General features: G+C 47.2%; 1 protein-coding gene and 1 long non-coding RNA gene across 4 annotated transcripts in view; one reads left to right on the top strand and one right to left on the bottom strand.

Annotated features, from left to right (window-relative positions):
• The window catches only part of NFATC1 (nuclear factor of activated T-cells, cytoplasmic, calcineurin-dependent 1), a 108,187-nt gene that overhangs the window by 24,031 nt on the left and 73,012 nt on the right, over positions 1-11,144 (top strand). The window lies entirely within an intron of this gene.
• On the bottom strand, positions 9,471-9,814 carry LOC103917348. Its single transcript, XR_663622.1, has 2 exons — positions 9,724-9,814; positions 9,471-9,641 (listed from the first exon to the last, which is right to left on the bottom strand). It is a non-coding gene; the product is annotated as an uncharacterized LOC103917348 (long non-coding RNA).

An 11,144-nucleotide genomic window follows, 5' to 3' on the forward strand; every position in this document is an offset into this window, starting at 1 on the left:
CCTCTCCCGTGAGAGAGGGAAGGGCTATTAGTCTCGTCTCAGGCACGGGGAGGGAGGCTGCAGGTGGAGCTGGTTAAATGTCCGTCTCCCAGCCGTGACCACCCGCTGCCCGCCCCGTGTTGTGGCTGACTCTAGGTCCATGGTACAGCAGACCCCCAAAATCAGAGTGGAGAAGCCGAAGCACTGAAGTTAAGCTGTGGTGGAGCTGACTTTGACCTTTCCCTCTGGGAGAGGAAAGGGCTGCAAAGTACCACCATTCAAGTTGATGGTCTCGTACCCCTGCTGTGAAAAGCTGCGGGCCCGAAACATATGATGGTGAAGTGCAAAGCATTGCGTCTGTAGCGAGCTCTGCCACTGCCGGGGTCTTCTCACAGCAGCTCTGCTCTGTGTCTTTTTGGGCTAAGTGCAGTGTCCCTTTCTTGCAGCACTGTCAGTACTCCACAAACCCAAGTTTGTGGGACACTCATGCTTTGAACTGTGGCCTGGGCTGTTTACGGGGCGAGTCTACATTTTGGGTTTATTTGGCTAACCGTAGATGTCTGCAGCTGAGCTAATTGCCTTAGTTTCTCTCTGTAATCAGGGGGAGGCTTGTCAGTATAGAGTTTAGGGAGCTATTAATTTTATTCTGATGTGAACATCTGAAGCAGCTCAGGTAAGTCACACCTTCAGAGTGCATGTCTCGTTTTGCTGGCTGTGAAGGCAGCCAAGGTGACTAGACCCTGTTGTTGTCCAGCCTGTATGTGTTAAAGTTAGGTGGCGTGAATCACCTGGCTTTTTCCTGTTTCTTTTTGACTTGATGTGTTGTGTATAATTATGTATAACTGGGCCCAGCAGGCTTTAAGATCTTACCAGTTCGCCAGGATGGAGGTTTACTTCTTAGGTTAGATACCCAAGTAAGGCTTGAGTATGACGGGGAGAAGCGGTGCCTTTTAAGACTTTGGCATTCTGGTCTCTGGCTTGGGACTTGACCCATGCCAGAGCCTCACATTTGAAGTCAACAGGATGATATAGATGCTGTCTTGGTTTGGGTGTAAAAACACAGGTCCTGGTCACCAGTACCCATCATACCTCCCTTCAGAGGAGAAAGTGTTACCCTCAGTGTGCTCCTCAAATCCCAGTCGTGCACTGACATCCTGCAACACCCACTGCAGCAAGGTGTCATCCATTTGCAGCAGCAGATAAGCTACTCTGTAAAGCTTTTATTGGCAAGTTCTGCCATTAATATTTGCAACATTTTATTTGGCCATCTTACTAGCTTTAAACGGGGTTGTGGCATTAGCTCGTCAGTATTTGGATGAAATTCTAGTGCAACAGCTGTTGCTAAATAATGTTACTCAACGTGACAATATTTAGAATGATCGTTTGAAAATAGTCCATATATGCTGAGAAAATTTATCTAAGAGTCTTTCATGCTTATTTTATTTACTTGCTGTTGGAGATCACAGGCCTTTCAGTTCATTATAGCTCTTGTGGCCAGTTGGGCAGAGCTGCTCATGTTATGTTCGTTGGGCAGAGAGTCTGGTCTGTTGCATCCATTTTTTTTTTTGGTAAAACAAGCGACATCAACCGATGGCATCACTGTTGGTCTCAAACAACGCACAGTGTGGAATCCAATCTCTCTGGGTTTTTCACAGTTTAATCAGACTGTCTTGGAGGTCAAAACCTTGAAGCCGAGCTATAAGATATACCTGACCTATTTTTATTGCTGCATTAAGATGCTTTCTGTGGAAGGCACGTGCTCAGATAAAACTGCAGTGTAATCGGACCAGGTGGATCAAAGGTGGCTTGTGGAAGGAGAGTAGGACCAGAAGTGTGTAGTGACCTGGCAAAACACATTGCCCTTTTCTGCTCTGAGACAGGAGTCACAAATAGCATGTTTATGAATCTTGTGCATGTGATGACAACACTTTTTTTGGGTTGAAACAATGGAAGCAAAACCTCTCTTGAGGAACATACATGTGCAGACAGCACTTTTCGGACTCTGAAGAGCAAGGGGGTTGCATTAATCTGCTTTATTCCTGAAGGAATGCGGGTGTAAATCGTGTGAGGATTGGAACCAGAGGGCTGGGAAGAGCTGCGTTTTCCATAGTGAAGAAAGGGTTACCCGGCCACATGGCACGGTTACTGGCTTTTATTTTATAAGAAGGCTGAAGCACAAATTGATTAAACATAGAGCAGGCTGGAAATATGTAAAAACTTGTTATGAAATTTTCTCTGCTCTAATCAAGTCATGTATCTGTGATGAAGCAAAAACTATCTGGCAGAGCTGGAGATGGGAACTTGATCACCCTATGTCCAGCTCGCTACTCCTTCAGCCGCAAAGCCATCCTCGCTCTGCGCTTTTATAAAATGCCTTGAAATGCTTTCCTTCTTTTAATTCATTTCTGCATAAAAACCGGACAGAGGTACTGTGAAATTTGGAAGCTGTCGGTATTCATGTGACTTGCAGAAGAAGCGAGGAGGTTTATTTCAGGCCTTCAGACAGCCTTCCTTCCCGCTGCCTCCTTTCCCCAAACACAGAAAGCAGTCAGGGCTTTGACTCATGGACTGTCTGATTATAATAAGTCCCACTTGGGACATACAAGCTATATAGTGTGCTAGTGCATTACGTGCTTTGTCTGCCTCTATCATTGAGTTTTCAGTTCCTGCTCTGTGCTGTGGCCTTTGACTCCAATGGCTAATTAAATAGCAAGACGTCTTATATAAGAATTTTTTTGTCTTTTTAAAGGAGTTCTTGGCAAATCAGAGAAATTAAGAATTGGAAGTGTATTTATAGTAATTTTCATGGCAACAGAACAGTAAGTCCAATATTCATATTATGAATATGGCTCAGTATTTATAGCTCTCCAAATATTTACAGAGATAAAGCATTTAAACATAGCCCCAGCTTTCTGTCTTCAGTAGCAGTTTAAATAAATGGCATTGGGATAGGAGTTAAAATTTAGGGGGAAAGCAACCATTTCTGGTCTAATACTGTCTCACTGGTGTCTATGAACCCCAGAGGTTATTTTGCCTGGAACTGTGTTGCCCCTGTCCCGTGTGAGCCAGTGCTCATCTTGATGTGCAGGAAGAGCACCTCAAAAGCATTGACCCTTAAGCAGATAACCCCTGGGGGTAGCTGGGCACCCCGTTGCCCTCAGATTTGCAGGGGTGGGAATTCAAAGTCATGCAGTTACTGCAGGGCTAGTGAGTCACCGAGTGATAATGCGGCGTTCAGGGTGTGTGGCGTGTCTCGGGTTAGGAGAAGTCGCCGATGGATATTGGCAGTGGTGCTGTACCGTGGCTGGGATGGGCATCGGTGAGGGCATCACGCCCGTCCCGCTTGCGCTGACGGCACCTGACACACGCCCGAGGATCCCAGGCCAGCCTGTGCTCACCCACAAATGGGAGCTTGCTGGATGCAAGCGGTGCGTCAGCGGCGTGACGAAAGGCAGGTTCACAAGTATAAGCTTGCCCGGGGTATCTGCCTAAGAATATGTAATAAATTCCTGTTGCAGTGCTCCTGTGATTTTTTTTTTTTTTTTTTTTAACTCTTACATGATCATGGGTATGACTGTCCAAGCTGGAAGCTGTTATGGATGCTGAGGGCAAACGTTTCAGTGGAAGCTGAGTAAATTGAGGGGTTGGGTAGTTGCAGGGGGGACACTACTGCACTGGACTTCCTCCCAGACCCGGATTTTTAATCCACGGTTTCCAGAGCCCCTCTTTCTGTTGTCAGCGTGCATGTACTTGAATGCAGTCTGAAAGCCTCCTGCGCTTTGGCTTCATATTGCTATGGATCCTGTCCAAATGTGAACACACGCAGGCGGCTAGGGTGGAGAGCCCCAGAAAGTCACACCTGGTGGCCGTGCCTCAGGACAAGCTATCCAGGGGCAAGGTTGTCCTCCTGCATGAGGGCCAGCGGTGGCCCCCCTTGGGGAGGTGTGGGGCTGTTCACGAAGAGGAAAACTTCTTCATTTAAGTGGACTGCCTGGCATGGGTGCCACCTCTGTTCCTCCACAGGGGAACGACTCTCCCCAGCCCTGTCCTCCAGGGAGGTTTTGGAAGCTCCCACGGCTGCACAGTTAGGTGATGCCCTCTTAGAGATGGGCCATGGTGTGGAGAGGGCTGGCTGTCTCTGGTCACCTGAAGGTGGGGCTGGGGATCGTGAAGGGGCAGCTGGGATTATGGGAAGGATATCTCTTCAGTCTCGTGGTAGAAAATGGCACGAGAGCAGTAATGATTTCCTGGTGTCCCAGTGAATAAGGTGCTCAGGACCTCCAAATTCATTCTGTTAGTAACTCCTTTTTTGATGGGCATCCCTCTTGTAAGTCTAACAATTTTAGGAGGAGTGTGAGTTGGGTTGGTTTCTAGGTACGTCTGTTTTTGAGGAGGAAGATCCTTCCTAGAAACAGGGAGCAGTGTCTTGTGGCTGTTTAAGACAAGGAGATTTCATGGCTGTCCTGAAAGCCAGCAGCCACGAAGGCTGTTTTTCCCTGGATAGAGACCGAAATGACTTGTGAGCCAGTGACTGAGTGTACAGCATCTCTATTACATTAAGATTAATAATTCCTCACAGCGTATTTGCAGCTGGAAGTTTTATATAGGTCTTTAGTCATCGTGATGTGAACAGCTGCTCTTTTGCTGCACTGTTGAATTAAAGTCCAAGTGGCAGCACTAGAAAGTGCCACATAAAACACACTCCTGCTGTTTTCCATTCACTCCTTCTCCCGTCCAGCTCTTGCCCTCTGCGCAGGCTTAGCCCTTTGCAGGAGCAAGCCATTTTATTTTTATTTGTGGACCAGCTCTGACTACATTTGGATCTTAAAACAGAGTTTGAGTGAATCCAAGGAAAATTAGTTTTAGAAAGGAAAAATAAATCTTGAAAGCGGCACAAAAAACTGTAGGAATTCCTGTTACATTTTTATTTGAAGTGAAGGACTAAGGTGTAGTAGCATGTATGTTAAGTCGCACAGGGCATAAATTATATGCTTTTTTTGGTTAACTGTCAGACAAAATTCAGCAGAAGCTATCACAGCCAGACGGTCACCTCAGCTCCTAAGGAGGTGTTTTATTTTTTTTTTTTAATTCTGAAGTCTGTCTGCTCTGCTGTTTTGAATAAGACTCTCCTCTTTTTTTGGCTTGTGCTCTCATCAGAGAACAGAGTGTACAGGAGCATTTGTGTGGCCCAAGTTCAGCACCTCCATTTTGAATCCACGGTGACAAGTGGTCTGGAGCTGAGCTTTGCACGTCATCCAAAAACTGGCACCCACTATTGCATGCCTGGTTGCCGGCAAAGGGAAGAGGTACCTGGTCAGGATGATGTGCCTCTCTCAGTCCTAGGTACGCTGTGGGCTGCAGCAGCCTGCATCCTTTTGGGCCAGAGACCTAAAAAGCACGAAGGGCATGTGGGTGGTACAGTAGTGGCTGAAACATGTACAGTTCCAGAGCGTGCTGCTGAAGGTGGAGAGAAACAGCTGGAAAGAGACAGGGATGCTGCGAGAGCCCGCAGCAGGGCGGGCGCCGCAGTGGTTTGTTGGTGCCCAGTGGACGCTGCGTGTCTGGCCGAATCGGCGCTGCCAGGGCCACTCCTTGCTCCGTGGGGTCCTGCATCTCTCGGCTGGGGGCTGCCGGCCCTTGCCTGGAGCCCGCTCTGGAGGGCAGAGTACAGCTGCCTGGTAGTGCCCTGCCCCTGCCCTGGGGTGCGCGGTGCACCCCCTTATCTGCCAGAGGGCTGCCTGGCTTTTCCCGGGCACTTGGTATTAAGCCCTTTGGTTTGGGAGGAGAGGCTGAGTGGAGAGCCTCTACCATCCCCTGGCTCTGGGCACCTGAAGTGTGTTTTTTCCACAAGCCTCCCCTAGCAAAGGAATTCGGAGTCAAACCAGGCCAGAATAGGAATAGGAGGGGACTTTGTGGTGAGGGCAGTCTTTTCGTGTCTTTTTTTTTCCCAGAGCCATAGGTTGCTGGCTCCCTGAGCCTTCAGCAGCAGGTCCCTGGGCGTTTTCAGCCCAGGGGCGCAGAGGCAGGGCAGTTCAGTGGCTGCCCAGGCGAAGGTCAGGCAGGATCTCTGCAGTGCACGTGAGAACAGATGCCTGAGTCTCCACTTCACTTCACGTGATAGTCATTGCCCGCAAGACCAACTTTTCCCTCTTCCCGTTTAAACCCGTGATGCAATGGCTTACATCTCCTGGTGCTTCTACGTGGTAGCTAAAAGTAAATTCTTTTTCTTAAAAATCAGATTGATGACCCTATTTTTATGCATGCACGGTGCTCACAGCTAAAATCAATACTCAGGATGTTTGTGCACTTTCCTTGTAGTTTAAACAGTTTGATCTTCCATTTGGTTTTAAAAAATCAGGACACCGAGCACTCGCTGTTGTTATTTTTTTGAGGCTGTACATTAGCTACATTTTTAAAACATGACAATGTGTTTCATTTTATCATTTATCATGTGCAGTTACTGTAACCGAAAAAAAGACCTACTGCTTGAGAAAGTTAGCAATTAAGCTATTTGGTGTGTAGCTCCTGAAGCTCTGGTTTAAAAAGACAAGCAGCAATTACTTTAAAAATGTCACTATTTTATAGATTTTATCCTGTTTGACCTTTTTGAAAGCATTAGAATTACATTCCAAAAACATTGATGGGGAAAAAAGGGAAAGAAGCCCCCTCTCCCCAGACTGGGTGTTTAGTCTCACTAATGATTCTCTCCAGACTGACTCAGGGTATTCCTTCAACAGTTCTAGAAATGCAAGTGGGACAGACGGACCCGTAAGGCATTGCTGAGTGTAAGCACTGTGGTACCTGCTGCAAGCAGCGTGGCCATCAGTTACATGGTAGGATAAGAAAATGTAGATATTGTTCTTACTATACACCATAAATGGGTGTATTTAGTTGTTGTCTTTATTACGTACCAAACGTACAAAGGGCAGGCACACACATTTGTAGATGCATCGCTGATATGGATGTTACCTATGGATTTTTTTGGCACATCATTATCATTAAGGATGCAGCCCCTACTAGCCTGGAGAGTCTCAAGCGCAAGCTGCTGACTAGTTTAGAGTGTCCCTGGTCATGCCCCACTTTGTTATTAGTGGGAGCTCTGCCCTGAATGCGTTGGGACGGGCTAAGCCCTAAATCAGCCACTACGGTCATTTAACACATTTACAGTGTCAGAGTCTGGAGGAATGCAACGCTGTAGGGTTTTTGCAGTCTTTTCCCAGAACTCCCAATAAGTACATTTAAAAGCTATTACGTAGTATAGCTCCCTTTTTTCCTGACGGCGTGAGTGGGTGCAGAGGGTATACCTGGCTGGTGTGTCCCGTCAGAATGGGACCATTCTTTCGGTGGCCTCCAGGAGCCTCTCCAGGCACAGAGGGCTCCTTGTTACGACAGGTAGCTTTCTGAGCATTTCAACAGATGCTTCAGCATGCCAAAAGCATAAAGCACTTGGAAGGGAGCACGCAGAATATTTCAGCCGCGTTTCTTAAAATAAATGTCGTGGCTTAAATAATAGAAGTTTTCCTCACAGACTCCGGAATAACCACCGATGGTGAAATAGCGTTTGAGTTATTGGATGCGACATTTGCAAAAATGCCTCAAAATTCGGTAACTACAGCGAGGTTTGGGGACATCTTGCTTTTTTTTCCTAACACTCACGTTAAGAGCACCTCAGCTCCGTCTGCTCATCATTTTTCAAGTCTGTTTAATTCTGATTGCCAGATTTCATAGATATGCACCAGGCGCACGGTTGGAATCCAGGCAGGCTGGGTATGCTCACGTCTGTGATAAACCGCAGGTTATCATCGCTGTAGGACTGATTCAGATAGTACCTTGCAATCGGATGTTGGCTGCGAGGGGTGAAACGGCACTGTTTCCCTCGCGCTGTGCTGGCCGCCGGAGGAAGATGCCTGGCGTTCAGCGCCGTGGCGCCTGGACGCGCGAAAACATTCAGCCCTGATGCACGGTGCATGGCACGTCTGTCTGGGGAAAGGCAGGGATTTGCTTTGGCACCCTGCGTCAAGACAAGCAGCAATCTACTGGTGAGAATCAAGACATGTTGGTGGGAGAGGGTGTTGTGAAAGCGATGATGGAGAGGTGTAGGAATCCCAGGGAAAGCTTGGTGCGGTGGAGCAGTCGCCCAGCCGGTGCAGCCTTTCCCTCGCTCTTGCGTAAGATAATGCAAGGTGGCAAAGAGCTTAACTGTGATCGGTCCTGTTCTGGTGTTAATTACCAGTGACTGCATCGCTTTTGATAGAATTAGAGGAGTGTAAAATAGGCCCACAATTAAGTTTGATTTTGATCTTAGCAGCTTCAGACAATATAAATGCAAATATCATTTGAGACCAGTTCAAATATTTTCAACAGTGTTGCTCAAAAAAGAAAAGAGCAGAGTAGTCAGTGGTCAGTCAGAACAGGAGAATATGACCTACTTTCATTTCAAAACCAAAACCTGCATACTTAAGTTTTGCCTGCATTTTTCCTTTGTACTAAACCAGGCGACTGCTGTATCCTCACCTTTATTTGGGAAGGAAAACTCATTCCAAAACATTGTGCACCTGATCCCTATTTGCAGCTAAGTCCTTTTACTCTTTCACAGCAGGGAAAAGTACAGCTCTTTCCACTGGGATCTACGTATTGCCAAGCAAAGCACGCTTGGTAGGAAAGGCACATCCTTTATTATGAATGCCGTAGCCAAGAGCTGCCTTTGTCACCTGTACTCAGCCACTGAGTTATTAAGAGAAGAGCTTCGGACTGTGTTACACAGAGAAAAAGATAAAAATAGGGTGTCTGACGCATGCATCCCATGTCGCACGCCAGGAAACAGAATCGTTATACCACCAAGTACAGTATTCCAGAGCACGCGTGGAAAATATGCATGGATGTGAACGCGCGAGATCTTTCCTAACAAAGAAAAATACTCAGTGCCCCTTTTTCCCCTTCCCATTTTACATCTGTCTTGTTCGATATTCCCTTTACCTGTTGACAAATCTAACAGCCCGGAGTACCACAGCTCTGCCTTTACTGCCACCGCTCCCCTCCCAGTCCAGCTGAACGATGTCACAGTAAAGATGTGACAGTAGTAATGCTCACCTATATTTTGAGGGAGCCGCAGAATATTCTCGCTGCACCCAGCTGAGAGTAAGCAAAATCTTGCCCGTCCTCCAGACATCTGCAGCATGCTGAGAACTCGCAAAGCTCTACGCTGTCTGTCACAGAAGTTGTGCGCTGGGTGCATAATCTAAAATTAGTCATCCACAGTATGTGCCCCTTTAAATGTTAATCCTTGCATCATTTTCTTTTATTGCTTCTGTTGGCATACGTGATTATGTGACATAATATAAAAGTAAATAATGTGATGCAATGGGTAAAACTCAAAGGGAAATACATATCAGATACCAGATGCTTCCTACTGCAGAATATGAAATAAAACTTACAGTGAGTTGAGAGTGAGGATTTTGCCTGTTTTGAGAGCAGCAAAACCAACCATATAGTGATTACATTAGTCTTTCTGGGTGTTTTTGACACCTCCCAGCTCTTGAAAATTCATGTTCGTTCAGTGCTGTAGCCACTACTTGTCTTCAGGTGCAGAAGTAGCTGTCAGGGAGTAAGTAACTGTGGGTAATGGATCCAAAGCAAAGCCCAGCAGGGCTGTACGACAGGGCCTTTAAAAAAACCCAAACATAAATTTAGTTTAAAGATCACAAGCCTTAAAAAACAATGCAAAACATGCATCTGAGATCTTACTATTTATTTTCAGCATGTGAACCCTTCTCAGGGGAGGGCAGGTACGCAAAGCTGAGGACTTTGGGTGTTCAGTTGCCTCCTGGTAGGAATCCTGTGGGAAAAGCACAAGCTGAGACTCAGCAGTAGGTTGCGAGATATGGCAGCAGCCGAGTTCAGATTTAAAGATAAAGCCTGAAATAGCAGAACCCAATGCAAGACCAACATTTTTTGACCCCTTTCCCTGGATTCAGTAAAACATATGGGTACCTCGGTGTGCGATTTAGCTTTTGCTGAATTGAGGTTTGAGTTACTCGCTAGTCTATTTTTACCTTTTAAGCGGCCTTGTAATTCAATATGTGTTTGTTTTAATTTTACACTCTCCATAAAAAGCACCGTCCATGACGAGCTGGAGAAGTGACCACTGGTAATGCATAGAAATTTAATCGGCTGGTGTGTCACACTGTCTTACTTTTTCCCCCTGCAAACCTGTGTGCCGCTTGCGATCAAAAATGCCCCACGATACCCCGCGTCTCCTCCGTCACCTCAGCTTTGCCTCTGAGGCTCTGGAGATGCGGAGGCAGGGTGAGATCAGACCGGGCCGAATCCAGCTCACTCCACCAGCCCTGCTCGCTCGCGCCGGTGACGGTAGTGAACAGCCAGGGCTGCAAGGCGGGGAGCACGGGGTGGTGATGAGTAGGACGGTGGCTTCCCCGTGGCCGCCCGCTGTGCCAGGAGCGCATCTGCGATCGCCTGCCGGCAGCGCGGGCTGCACCTCCACCTATGGGGGTTAAAGCCAGAAAGCCCTCTTTTTGCAGTGTAGCGCTAATGTTGGTGTCAAGGGCTGTTGGAGGTGGGTGTTCCATGTGGGGCTGAACCGAGATGTGGAGCCCACGGCACCCTGCTGAAGGCAACACGCAGGCTTGGCTCTGCTTTTCTCTCTCCGTCATTTTGCCAATACCACAGATTTTCAAACCGCTGCTAATGTGTTTCAAATTTGACAACGCTGATATGGAAACCCCCATATCATATCACAACCCCCTGGCTCCGAGCTGCCTTCGTGTGGTGTCTCAGCAATGCAGAGCTGATAAAATACTGGAGTGCTAGAAATGAGCCGCCTCCTCCTGTCCCTGTGTCCTCCCGGCATCCATGTGCTTTAGGTAAGGATGTAAAAATTGCTACACCAAATCAAACAAATTAAAGTGCTTCTGTTTTCCTCTTGGCTCTTCTGACCAAAGCATTGGGTGAAAAATCTGCAGTACGCCCGATTAGTGATAGAAGATGTGTCTAGGCACAGCGTCCTTCCTTGCTCATGCATTGGTTACTGTGGTACCTGAAACATTGCCATTATGCATTCCTGTTGCCATCAGTGTGTTTGATAGCAGTGGGAAGACTTTGTGCCTGTGTTTGCACTCATCAGAATTTTGCAGTGCTCAAGGAGCAAA

Source organism: Pygoscelis adeliae, unplaced genomic scaffold (genome assembly GCF_000699105.1).
Source record: "Pygoscelis adeliae isolate BGI_AS28 unplaced genomic scaffold, ASM69910v1 Scaffold95, whole genome shotgun sequence".
NCBI classification, from domain to species: domain Eukaryota; kingdom Metazoa; phylum Chordata; class Aves; order Sphenisciformes; family Spheniscidae; genus Pygoscelis; species Pygoscelis adeliae.